The sequence below is a fragment of the Manacus candei genome, unplaced genomic scaffold, assembly GCF_025592945.1.
Source record: "Manacus candei isolate 608988 ecotype Guabito, Panama unplaced genomic scaffold, ASM2559294v1 h1tg000067l, whole genome shotgun sequence".
In the NCBI taxonomy this organism is placed as follows: Eukaryota; Metazoa; Chordata; class Aves; order Passeriformes; family Pipridae; genus Manacus; species Manacus candei.
The window spans coordinates 14,218,284-14,231,100 of record NW_026138115.1 but is presented as its reverse complement, the minus strand read 5'-3'; positions in this window follow the sequence as shown (position 1 = coordinate 14,231,100).

The following is a 12,817-nucleotide window of genomic DNA, read 5'->3' as shown; positions in this document are numbered from 1 at the left end:
CTGGAGATATGTGATGCTGAAGTTGTACCAGCTAGGCTGGAGGGAGGATTCAGATCTGCAAATGTCATGCTGGCTGATAACTGAAAAAGAAGAGAGAAGTGGAGGAGGAGGTGAAACTTCAAGGATGGTTGATGGGAAGTAGCTTTGGTTAAAATATTTGTAGAATGATAGGAGCATACAGTGTATTGAAACATTTATCTCTGTTGCTAGACTTGTTAATGGAAACTGTAAAGTGATGCTATTCATGAATACTCATTTTTCTGAATCTGCTGTTCAGTTATGCCAAGCATATCAATCAGGTGTACCGATATCAGTTAATTAACATTTGATTGCATTAAACACAGGGTGTTGAAGAGGAGGTTCCTGGGAGGGGGAGGGGTATCTATGTGTGATTACTTTGGAAGGGGAGGGATGTGTTCCTAATAATTATTGTCAGTTGTGAGAAAAGTCAAATTTTAATCTGTGTGTACATATTTCTGTGCCACTCACCACTCTTATGGCCACAGTAAGAAGGGAAGACAAAGGCAGCCACTATATCAGCACCTTAGCCCTCAGCTATGTACTGCACATTGGATTTTCACATGTAGAGCAGCATCCAGAAACATAAAGGTCACCTGTGTAGAAGTAAGATATATGAGAGAGGAGAGGAGAGGGGAGGGGAGGGGAGGAGAGGAGAGGAGGAGGAGGAGGAGAAGGAAAGTTGAGTTGTGCCTGTAGTATATATAACTATTTGATTGTATTTTGTAATTTATTAGACATGGTAATATTAAAAATAATGAATGATTTTGTTAAGACAAATCTGTCTTTCTTCTCCCCAGCACAATAATAACAAGTCATTCATGGAAATGAACTGGTAGTGAATTCAGACACAATGGAAGGAGATACCGTACTCCTTCGCATGATATACAATTAATCTGTGGAATTTCATTTCTACAAGAAATTACTGAGTCAAATAGTTTACTGGGATTCTAAAGAAGCCTAAATATAGAACAGGCAGCTGTGCTAAGAGAGGAGGTTAGTCCAAACGAATGACAGTGGAGACCAAACTTTATTCTCCATGATGAAATATGTTGGCTGATGAAAGTACAGAGAAATTTCCCAAACTCAATGCAATAATGGCTAAAGCAAAATGGAAGATTTCTGCCTTTCTCTGAGGCAATAAAAAACAAGCCACCAACAGGCAGAAGACACATAAAAAGCATAGAAAATGTTTGTATATCTTTTCTTTACTCTTTATTCAACTGTTGAGAATGAAGATGTGGTGCAGAACAAGATTATTTCAGTTACTTTACAAACTATTGTGTTGCAGCATTAAAAAAACATCTCACATATGATTTTGTGGATAACTATAACTGGCTTTCCATATGCCATATGTAACATACACATGGTTAACTAGAAGGAGTTAACTGTGATAAATTATATTTCAATAAAGAAAACGCTCATATTTCAAGCCAGTTGAGTAACAATACTCAGAAGACTAACCCTTCTTTAATCATATACTTTTATGGAATGCTCATAAGCACATCAGTGCAACTCAATTCTTTCCATGAGAACTGACATCTTAAACTGCTCTACACAATGAATGACCTTGTCAAACAAAGTGCGAAATGGGAAACCTGTTTTCAAACTCATCTGATATCATGACATTTACAACAACATGTTTGAGGTGATAAACCTACAGTAATAATTATATTTGTCCTAGACTTCCATTGTACTTTGAAAGTTTTATACAATATTATGCACTTTTTTTATCCATTCAAGACAATTCTAGACCAGGACTTTTACTTCATGAGTCTTTAAAACAAGACAGGAGAGGAACCACATTTTGCATACAATGGAATTCTTAATTTTAACATTTTCTTAAAAAACCTCTATGAAAGTTCAATTGCAGGCCAACTTATATATCCTCATACAAAGATTCAGGTGGTTTTTTTAGAATATGATATACATTAAAATTACTTCCTTGTGGCTTTCTAATGGTGATCAATAACATTTATCTTTTCTGATCCTTACATGACAGTAGACACACTCATGAAATATCTCTCAATGTATGTCTTAAGCTTAGTAAGATTAAAAACATGATATGATAAAAGTTTATGTTAATGGTGGAAATCTACATTCCAATAATTATTTTTTATCATATACTCATGAACTTTGTGGAAAGATAAAGAAGAAAGACATTTCAGGAACATACTTCCAGTCACTCTTGCTGATACCAGAACAATATTCTGGTTTGCCCTATCTCACCTTCTACAACTGCCATCTGTGAACAGGAGCTGAGATTTCATCCAGCTCTTCTATAAAGAACATTTGACATGACATTTTTAGAGGTATTAGAATTGGAGTTATTTAGTATCTGCAACAAACATATAGAGATCTGGTGCTTTGGAAAAATGGGTGTTCAGGGAAAAGTTTGACTTTCAGCACTGAATATGTGTTGAGCTGGAAAACAAAGGCTTAAGAACGTGAGATAAACTTCCAAGACACTCTGGTGAATGGCAACTGACAGTCTTTAATAAGAAGGAATGAAATGACAGATCAGGTGCTTGGAAAGTAGAATTTGATAGTCATGGAGAAGAGTGGATTTGGTGAGGCTTCTGCAAAACCAAGAAAAACATTTCTCAAGGTAGGTGTGGACTATTAACAGAATTATTGCAATGTCTAGAGTTATATACTTGAATCTAACAACTACATGGTAAATATGTAATCTTTACAATATTATTCACTGGAACATCAGTTTGGATAAAAACATCCTTTGTCTTATACTTCATTACCAATGAAGAGCACACCAAATGTTCAAAAGAGCATCTCTTTTGAGTCATTTTCCCCAGTCCCTTTTCTTTTGTGACTATATTGTTATTTTTACCTTACACTAAAGGTAACAATAGAGTAGGTTTTGGAAGAATATCTGTTTGTTATTAAAATGAGAAATCAAACAGCAACCCTCCAACACTTCCTCTGTACTCGTACTTTCAAATAAAACACATAAAATACTTCTCATCAACCAAATTTTAAAAAGAAGAAAAACTACTAAACTACTACAGTTCTTCCATTCGTGCCCATTCACATTTAAAAATAGGTCTGAAGTCCTTAAACGTAATGTCATTGTGACAATGTTAGTGAACAGAAGTCAAACTGTTCCTATACAAGGATCCATAAATAGTGGTTCTGAAAAACGAGCTCTTGCAGTTTCATTTACTAGTAATGCCTACACCATAAAGCAGGCTACAGACTCTTATTGCCTGGTTTGCTTATCAGGAAATTCTGTTCTCAGCACAGAGAACATGATTAGAATGAAAGGGGTAAAAGATTCCTGAGTATTTCTTCCTCTGCAGTGTTGGAAAGTGGAAGCTGGATAGTGAGGTCTTTTATGCACTAGGGCAAAGCAGCATATAAATAAATAAGTGGATATAAGGTAAAAGTATGGGAAACTGAATGATACTAGGATATGGTTGCTTTAAAAGGGTGTACTGTTATGATGTAAATCATTGCCACAGTGGCCGCATAAATAGCCAGTCTTTATGCAAGATAATTTTCCATTACATAGATGGAAACCAGAAGCAACTAATATGAACTAATTAAAGTGCTAATAAAGTGGGATGAATCTATCTAAAGAATGAGGGCTAGCACCGGTTTGAAATGTGGCAAATGATTGAAATGACTAACCTTTTTTTAGTCAAAATCCCTAAAAACATTCACATACCAGATGTTTAAAAAAGGCTTTTTAAATATGAAAAATTAGCTATGGTGCAAATACTAGTTGTTCTGCATATGAGTATGGAGTTCTATAACAAGCAACATAAGTAAAAGGAAATACAAATGCCTGTGTTCTAAAGAAATTCTACCAGTTAAATAATACTATAGCTGTATTTTTTAAATTGTATTGCAATTTGTGATTATTTCTGCAAATGCTAGATTCTGTGAAACTTAGATCCTTTTCACAGTTAAGGTGAAAAGTGCCATAACACATGACAAATCGTCCTTTAGCACTGGCTAATGACAAGAGACACAGCTTATTCATAGCATAGCATGTGTCCTAGAATATAAACATGACAAAACTGAACAATTACAGGAAAAGATCTTAAAATGGGTCATTTGGATAATTCCCATAGATTAGCTGATAGACTGGTGCCTGGATTTAAATTCCTGGCCACTCGTGTGAGACTAAGCTTTTAATATTTTATTTAAGACAAAAATGGAATAGTTATTGCACTATTAACTTGTTTTACAATCTATGAGTTAAGAATATTTACCTAGACAATTCTGAAAAGCTTAGTTTTTATTAGTGTAAAAACAGAAGCTTTAATATTTTTATATACTTAGTATTGTGTGAATTTCTAGTGCTTGTGTATGACTTAGGGAAGCTGAATAATTTAGTGATTCCTAAAACTGTGCACTTACTTTTCCTGTCCCAGCCATTACTCGCCTCTTTGTTCTCACCACAGGTAGACAAGCCCATACTTTTGCAGAGAACAAAAAACTTTTACAACCCTCCCTTTTCAAAGACACAGAAAACTGACCATAAACATATTGAAGAAAGTGTAAAGAAAATTGTGTCTCAAAAGGGGACTAGTCTGGGGGCTCCACAGCAATAGCAGAAGACTGTCTTTGCTTACACTGGAGCAACATTGAATTTTCTTAAAATCAGGTCCAATAAGGCCAATATCCAAGTTCTGAGGGTGCCCAGAGGAAAAGGTTCACCAGACTATAATCTTTGTGGAAAAGTTGTTCCTTGACCTTTTTTGCCACTGTATGTCTACAGCAGCACAGGGAGGTCAAAAGTGCACTAGTTGTTAGCACCAAAGATGAGGCTTAACCAGACACTGAGAGCAATGATTGTCAAACGGCTCCATTTGCAAGACAAGAAGTGTATCCTTAGCAGAGCAAGGGAGATGAAAGAGATTATTTTCTAGGGGTCACATTTGTTCTTCTTTTCTGACCTCTCTCAAGATTGCAAAAGAAGCAGTGAGAGTTTTCTATAGCAAAGAGGTGCAACAAAGAGAACGGACTGTGCTTTCCTCATCTCTTCTCTGCTAGTCTCCCAGCCATGGTTCAGGCTCTGTTCTGCCTTCCTTTCTTTCTCTTTCATAAGAGCCAGTGAAAGCATAATAATGGAATAGAGAAATTAAAAGGACTGTTTCAAATGGCTACAATTTTATATTTTAAAGCCGTTAGAACCTGGAACTGTGTATGGGCTATGGTTTGGAGTTCTCGTTTGCATCTTTAACAACTTCCTCAATTTCTGTCTTTAGTACCAGTATGGCAGCAGCACCTAGGAGCCCTAGCCATGGGCCTGGAAATGAACAAGCTGTTTCTGTTTTGCATTTCCAGCTACCCTCTGTTTTGTATTTACTATAGCTTGAAAGGAACTGATCTGATTTAATTTCTGGTTCCCATAAACAACTCCATTCCTGGTGTCAGAACATTTCAAGGAACAAGCTGGTTGCAAAGCCATGCTTATTCCATCCCTTGGTTGGCAGGCCCCACTCCACCAGGGTACAAATATGAAATCTTGCATGAAGAGAGACTCAGAGTTCTGAAGATATTGCAAGGATACTATGGCAATTTATAGAAGTATCTTATCTGATTTTAAACTACCTTTATTACTCTTAAAAGTAGGCAAAATGTATCCAAAAGCTATTCTAGTTCTAGAATGTTAGAATGTTAAAGTTTTGAACTTGAAATAAAAAATAGATTTTTGACTTATCCTTGAAGTCTTCATATAGTTTATCATATATTGATGAGTTATTTGTCATTCAAAATTATATGCCTTTTTAATAATTAGTGTGTATGAAAATCACCACTTTGATAAAACATCAGGATGGTGGATAAATAAAATGGTTATCATGAGGCACAGTGTGAAGTATTTACTGTTTTTTTTACTTCTCCACTGTGACCTAAAAATCAAGTTTAACCTAACTTTTAAAGATCAAGGATGGGAGAAAGAGAAGTTCTCAGCAAAGGTAACTAGAAAATATGTTTCAAAGCAATTGACTGGAAATATGGGATAAAACTCCCTAAGTTACCACAAAAAAATAGCTATTGATTACATTTTTTAATACTTCCATCTTGACAGAATAGTTAATGATCCAGATGTCATTTCGTAAATATCCCCATAGTAGGAAACAGATTATGACCAAACACTTCAAATCTGTGCAAAACTTTTTTTTTTTTTAATGCAGGAAGTCAAGTAGGATATAGGGCAAAGAAAAGAGAAGAAATTGTGACAGAAATGGGCTATATTGTTTAGCTTCAAGTGGGATTTCATGTACCTTTGCAAAGCTTTCTATCATAGGAATGGATTCTGTGATTATTTTTCTTATTACTTTAATTTATGCTTTGCTGTCAGTTATCAATGTTTGTTTAACAAGTGGAAAAGGTTCTATTTAAACATTCCCTCAAGCTACATGGCTGAACTTGCTATCCATGGAGTGGCTCAGAGGATAAATTATTGAAACCTAAGCAGATTAATACCTCATGCTTATTCCCATGGCTAGCACAGAATTTTGCAGTTAGAATGAGTTTTAAGCCAAAATTGAAGTGATGGAAAATTTTACCTTCCTTATGAAGGAAACAGGTTCAAGTTGCCTCTTGAGTTCGGGAGGAGCCCTTAAGAATGCCTAAATGTGGGAGGGATGGGCTGGTCACCTCTGTGAGCCCACTGAGCAGCTTTTCAATAACTAAAACTCAAGCAGGCAACTTAGTTACAAGGAAAACTTAGGAATGGAGAAGATCTTTGAAGGTATTATTTCATCTTGTTCTTGAATATCTTCACACTAGATAACGTTCTTAAGCGACTAAAGCATCATCTTCGATGGGACAAACCTGTCACTACTTTCTTCCAATCTCTGAGCTGATTCAAAACATTGTTTTTCTGATAGTTAAAAACTTTCCTCTGACTTATTTTATTTTATATTAACAAGAATTTTATCAACAAGATACCGATAACAGTTCTGATATATAAAATATTTTATAAAGAAGACACAACATCTTTCTGTCTAGTTTAATAAAAGATTTTAAATGGCTGTTAAATATCCTCAGTCCTCTAGGTGCCACAACTCCTTGATTCTATTAATCCTTGCCCTCTCTAACAATTGTGCCCTACTTCTTCCTGTCAACAACAACTAATTGTCTCACTGCTTACAATTCATGCTAAAAGTTCTGAGGTTATGACATTCAATATCAAGGCTGAAAAAAGAGTCTCTTTTTCCCTTTTCTTAGATAGGTATTTTCTAAGAAGTTTTAGAATTTCACAGTACACCCCCCCTATCTTAAAATCCCCTTAAAAATACTCTGTTGTTTCACTTTAACGGAGCAGGGGGTGCGTAGGGGAAATAACAAAAACTAATTCATTCTTACAAAACCAAGATCTAAATAGAGAAATGCCTCTGCAGTGCTGCTGTAGACAGTGTTGGTTTTCTCCACATCCACTGCAGCCCTAAAAGCAAGAAAGAACATTGTGTTCTAGTGCAAAATAGCTGAATGTAGGTCTCAAAATCTGAGGATCTCAATCCATATCTGGGTCTTTAATCAAGAGATCTGTTTTCCAAAAATTCTGATCACCCCTATTTAAATGACAGCTTTCAAATTAGGCCATGTAGTTTTAATTTAGGCTCCTAAACTTGAAATACCTAATCTAGGTGCCCAAAGTCATTAAATAGGATCATTCGAATACTTTGTAGAACTGTCAAAAACCTTTAAAGTATCAAGGCCAATATAAAATATAGTTTTAACAGATAATATGGCTTGTGGTCCTGCCTCTCCTGTTCTCTCTCACTCTCTTTTTCTACACTTTTTAAATCAAAGACCAACCTTCATTGTAGCAATGGAGTGTTAAGCAAAACTCAATACATAGCTCAACACTACCATAATACAAACTGACTGTTGTGATATGGACTGTATTTCCAGCAGTGAGTATAAAATACTGTACTTAGTACAATTTCTTTGTTCCTCTTCTCTTAAATCTTCTGTAAAGCACATTTTAAAGAGCAGGCATGACCTGGATTATTGAGCTCAGCATTTTATATAAACTCAGCAGAGCTGTGGAGAACACATACAAAAAATATGCTTTTGCCTTGATATATATCAGAAATAAACAAGAATATCACATAGTTTGACCTGAGCATTATGGATGTATATTATGGAGCAGAGCCAGGATGTGTGTTAGGTTAATTACTTCAAAAATATTTGAGTGATGAATAGCAATGATTAATTTAATAGCAAAAAAAGTTACACAAAATGTATCAAACTTAATGAAGATCCTACTGCAATTATTTCCTCGTACTTGCTAAATCTTTTAATATCCAGATGCTTTTCCAATAATTAATTGCATAACTTAACACGCTTCTCTGATTTAACTTTTAATTATTTGTTTTGGAGAAAAAAAATACTCAAGCTGGTTTGGGTTTTTAAGTGCAACAAGTAGGTTCTTTTTAATACAGAGATTACACCTTACATTATCTTTTAGTTATTCATTACTTTATAGAAAGTAATTCATTCCACAAAATTCAATATAACTGGCCACTCTGCACCCAGGAGGGTTGCTGTTGGAATGACTGGTCTGCAGGGGAATAGAAGTGAATATGTTGCCCAATTAATACAGACTTCATGCAAAGAATCAATGATCTGATTGGTATCTACTGTGATAACGTACTTCTACAAAAGTAAGAGCATAATGTGATACCAGGAGTGCAATTAATAAAGTCAGCTTGTTCTGAAATATAATAATAGTATATGATACCACACAAAATGTCCTGAATATGTATAAACAAACTCATTGATAATAACCATTTACATATGGCCTGTATTTACAGGAAGTACTAAGAAAACAGAAAAAAGGTGCATTGTCTTCATTGGGACAGGTGACATTCAAAATTTCTGTCATCACTTGACACTGGGTGATGTTGATGCTATAGTTAAAACATGCCTGGAGTTAGCTTGAATGTTCAAGGTGTTTTTGTTTCAAATTCTCTAGGGTAAAGTTCAGCTTTAAAATCCAGGTGCAAAGGACTGAGGATTTAAACCCAGGTCTTTCGTACTACATCCCCATACAGTCCATTAAGTGTCTTAGCTGGTGCAGAGCTATTTTCACAGTCTTTGTCCTTGTGAATGTTTATTAATTCAACAGGTAGGAATAACAAGAATTTCCTTTCCAAATCCCTTGCAGTCTTGTGGCTGTAGCACTGGCTGAACAGTTGAAAATGAAGATCCAAGTCTCCTGCAGCAGAATTATTTAAATTTTCTCTGATATTTGAGGAGTGCTCTTATCACAACGATATTGTAGATAGGATTTTTTTTCTTTTGAAGTAGCCATGGTGGTAGTGGATCAAGGGTTGGACTTGATGATCTCAGAGGTCCCTTCCAACCCGGCTGATTCTATGATTCTATGATTCTAAGACCAGTCATCACACTGGTTATTGAGTCTTTAGGGGAAAAAAAATGATTTTCCAACATGTCATAAAGCATCTTCAGTTTAGCATGATAATGTATAAAACTGTCCCTCGTTTTGGGAAGACATTATTTGAAAGGTATTAATTCAGTTATGTGGCCAGGCTACTAGCTGGAAATATTACTAACTTTTTCTTCAAAATTCTAAATGCATTAGCTGTGCTTGTGATTATTCTTTCACCATACCTTTACCAAAGTCAATACCTGTGTATTTTATCCAGATGAGATAAACTATTTTTTCGTGGAAAAGTAAAACATATAACAGTTTATTTTTCTAGTACAGTGGTGGGGACTTTTGGTTTGGTTTGGTTGTTTTGGTGTGTTGGGTTTTTTCTAATTAATTGCTTGTTCTTACAACACTAAGAGAATAGAATCTATCTTTCTGGAATATTCAAGAAGATTTTGTAAAAGATTTTAAAATTCCTTTGAAATCCTTTTCATAGCACAAGTTCCTGTGCAATGGTATGTTGTCACAATGTCCAAAAAAGCCACTGCAAATAGAATGCTCTTGCAGCTTAATGAAACAAGCAGAGTTTATAATCTGATTAAGAGATGGCCTGCCTATATATAAAAGCTTCTCACGGAATTTGTATATAAATTCCATATTTCCAGTACCAGAAGAATATTTACTTTGCTGCAGTTAGGCCTCTTTAACAGGAAGGGAAATAAAGCACAAAAATTGGCATTGGGGAATGAATTCATGAGGAGCTGTACTGAATCTATATGAGGTGAGCAACCGACAGAACAGCTATAAACAACGCTCAGTAATAAGAAGAGAGTTTTACATTAATGTTTCTTGGCCTGCTTTTGAGGAAGGCTATGTCAACAATCTTAATGGCAGATTTAGTCTCTGCCCCTGTAAATCACTCTGTCTGTAAATAATAATCTGTCTATGTGGATGTCTTCACTGGATTGGGACCACTAAGTGTTGTATTTTTGCTGGAAAGATTAGGAGACACTTCAAACTGTAAATCTGAATAAATTTGGATACCAATCAGGCAGTTCTAACGCCAGCAAAACTCACTGACTTGAAGGGAGGTTTGTCTGTGTAGAGAACACGATTGACCCCTCACATAGTTATTTCCTCAGAGAAAATATTGGTGATGCATTTCTTCTGAATTTAACATTATTTGCTCAAGATAGTTTTCTCCTATTTGGCATTTCCACATGAATATAAACTCTTTGTGTTATTACATGTGTCTGACGTTCATTGACTTTAGGGTCTTTTTTCTGCCTTTAAACCTATGTCGTGCAATACAGACAATGGCTTCTGATCTATCCTGACACTATTTCCCAGATATTTTTTATCATGCTATTAATTTATCATTAATGAGAATAACCCACAACAGAACAGCTGTGATACAAGTGTACTAACAATACTTTAAATTCTCTTAGTGGGAATCTTCACAGATTCTGTATATCTGGTGTATTTATAAATGACAGGTGTAGCTCCACTTCCTCTCTGATGCCTTACAGAAGTCAGTGAAACAAACTAAAAATACTGGTGTGTTCCTTGGCAGTCTCAATCAACAAAGCCATTTTCCAGACTGAGAAAATTAAAGCCATGATAGAAAATATCTGATAACCCAGGTTCACAGCTACTGCTTTTGAGAGTCTCATGTAGATAGACTCAGCAAATGGAACTAATACCATAGTAAAGAAGAGATTTGAACTCCAGCAATAATCTTTATTTCATAAATACATGAGGAATTTAAAATTAGTAGCGTGTATTTTATTCCAGTGTAGGACAGATAGAGCAACCATTGCAGAGGTCTCCAACCTGAATAACAGCTTTACTCTGAAAACAGTCAATCCAGTCAGTGAATCAGATAAGTAGTAATGGGTAAAATTGGGCAATTATTACTAATTCTGCTATGTAGATCAATAGAGAATTTCAGCCTCTAAATTACCTCTCAAAAATACTACTTTAGCATGAGAACAGAGGATTTGATTCATATCATGCTTTGAGAAGCATAGGTAATGGGAAAGCTGCAGAAGTTAGAAGGTTTTGAATGTTTAAAGTGCACACTGGCTTCCCTATACTGTGGCATAAATCTACAGGCATGCTCAGAACATGACTATCAAATGAAAAATTGACAGAAAACTTAAATTAGTGATTGCATGTACACCAAACTCTAATGCTTATCTTACTATATCAAAGAGGGTTCCTAGAGAAAAATTAAATGAAAGTAAATTTAAATATTCCTTTATGTATACAGGATGAAGAATAATTTCCCTGTAATTCCCTCCTTCATTAAGAGGTTTTTACCTCTGCCAGAAGTGCCTGAAACAAATTCCTGCTTCCTTTCAAAGCTTCCCGAAAATCTTAGTTGGAGGCCCTCTGGTTTCAGAGGAGAAAAACTATTATTTTGTTCTCTGAGGGAAGGCCCAGGAAAGAATACTTGAAATTTGCATCATCTTCCTGCAACACATGTAATCAATACCCATCATTCTCTCATAAGCTTTATTCAGTTTCATTGTGTTGTCTGTTCACTCTGTAATACCATTAGTTCTACAGTGCATTTTTTCCTCCATGTGGAAAAATAATTACATCATGCAAATATTGTTCTTCTTGTGCTATGCACTTTATATTTCTTTTGGAATTTCAAGAGAAAGGGTGTGAACACCAGCAACAATTATCGAAAGTATTTCCTCATATTAATATTATTTAAATTAGTCAGTTTCAAAGGCTTCGAACAAGAAGTTAGACTAATCATATCAGCTGCCTATTTTTGCATAGCCTAGCAAATGCTACTTGCTGACGAGTTTTGAGAGGAAAATAAACTGAACTTAAGAAAGCTAATACTGAGTCTGGTTTAAAATATATACGTTTGTTGATTCCCTTTTAGTTGTTGAAAGAATATCATGCTCTTAGCAACAAGAGATTAATAGCAGCTGTACAGCATTTTCTTTCCTGCAGTAAATTCTTAATGGATGAATATTATGGCAATTATGTCCCCAAAAAATTACTGGACCAGTGCTCTGTGTAGACATATAGCCTTATGTCAGCCTTTCTGGTACTTCCCAACTTTTTGAAATCTGAGCAAACAAGTTATGAGGAATGTCTTGGTCTATACAGGGTTGCAGGGGAATCCTGAAAAAAATCATGTAAATGAAGATTGCTCTTTGCCTGTTTCTCTCACAGCTCAGAGAAATCTTCATGCCCTCTGCACGTAGTAGCATCTTTCATGTGAATGAGAAAGTGAGGAAAGAGACATGGGGGAAAGTGTGGAGAAGACACACAAAGGTTACAACTGGTCAGAATTAATGTACATATCAGGACTTTACATTCTACACATCCTTTGGACTTCATTTCCTTTCATCTCAGAATTACTCCCTGAACTCAGATCCACAGGCATTTTATTACAGT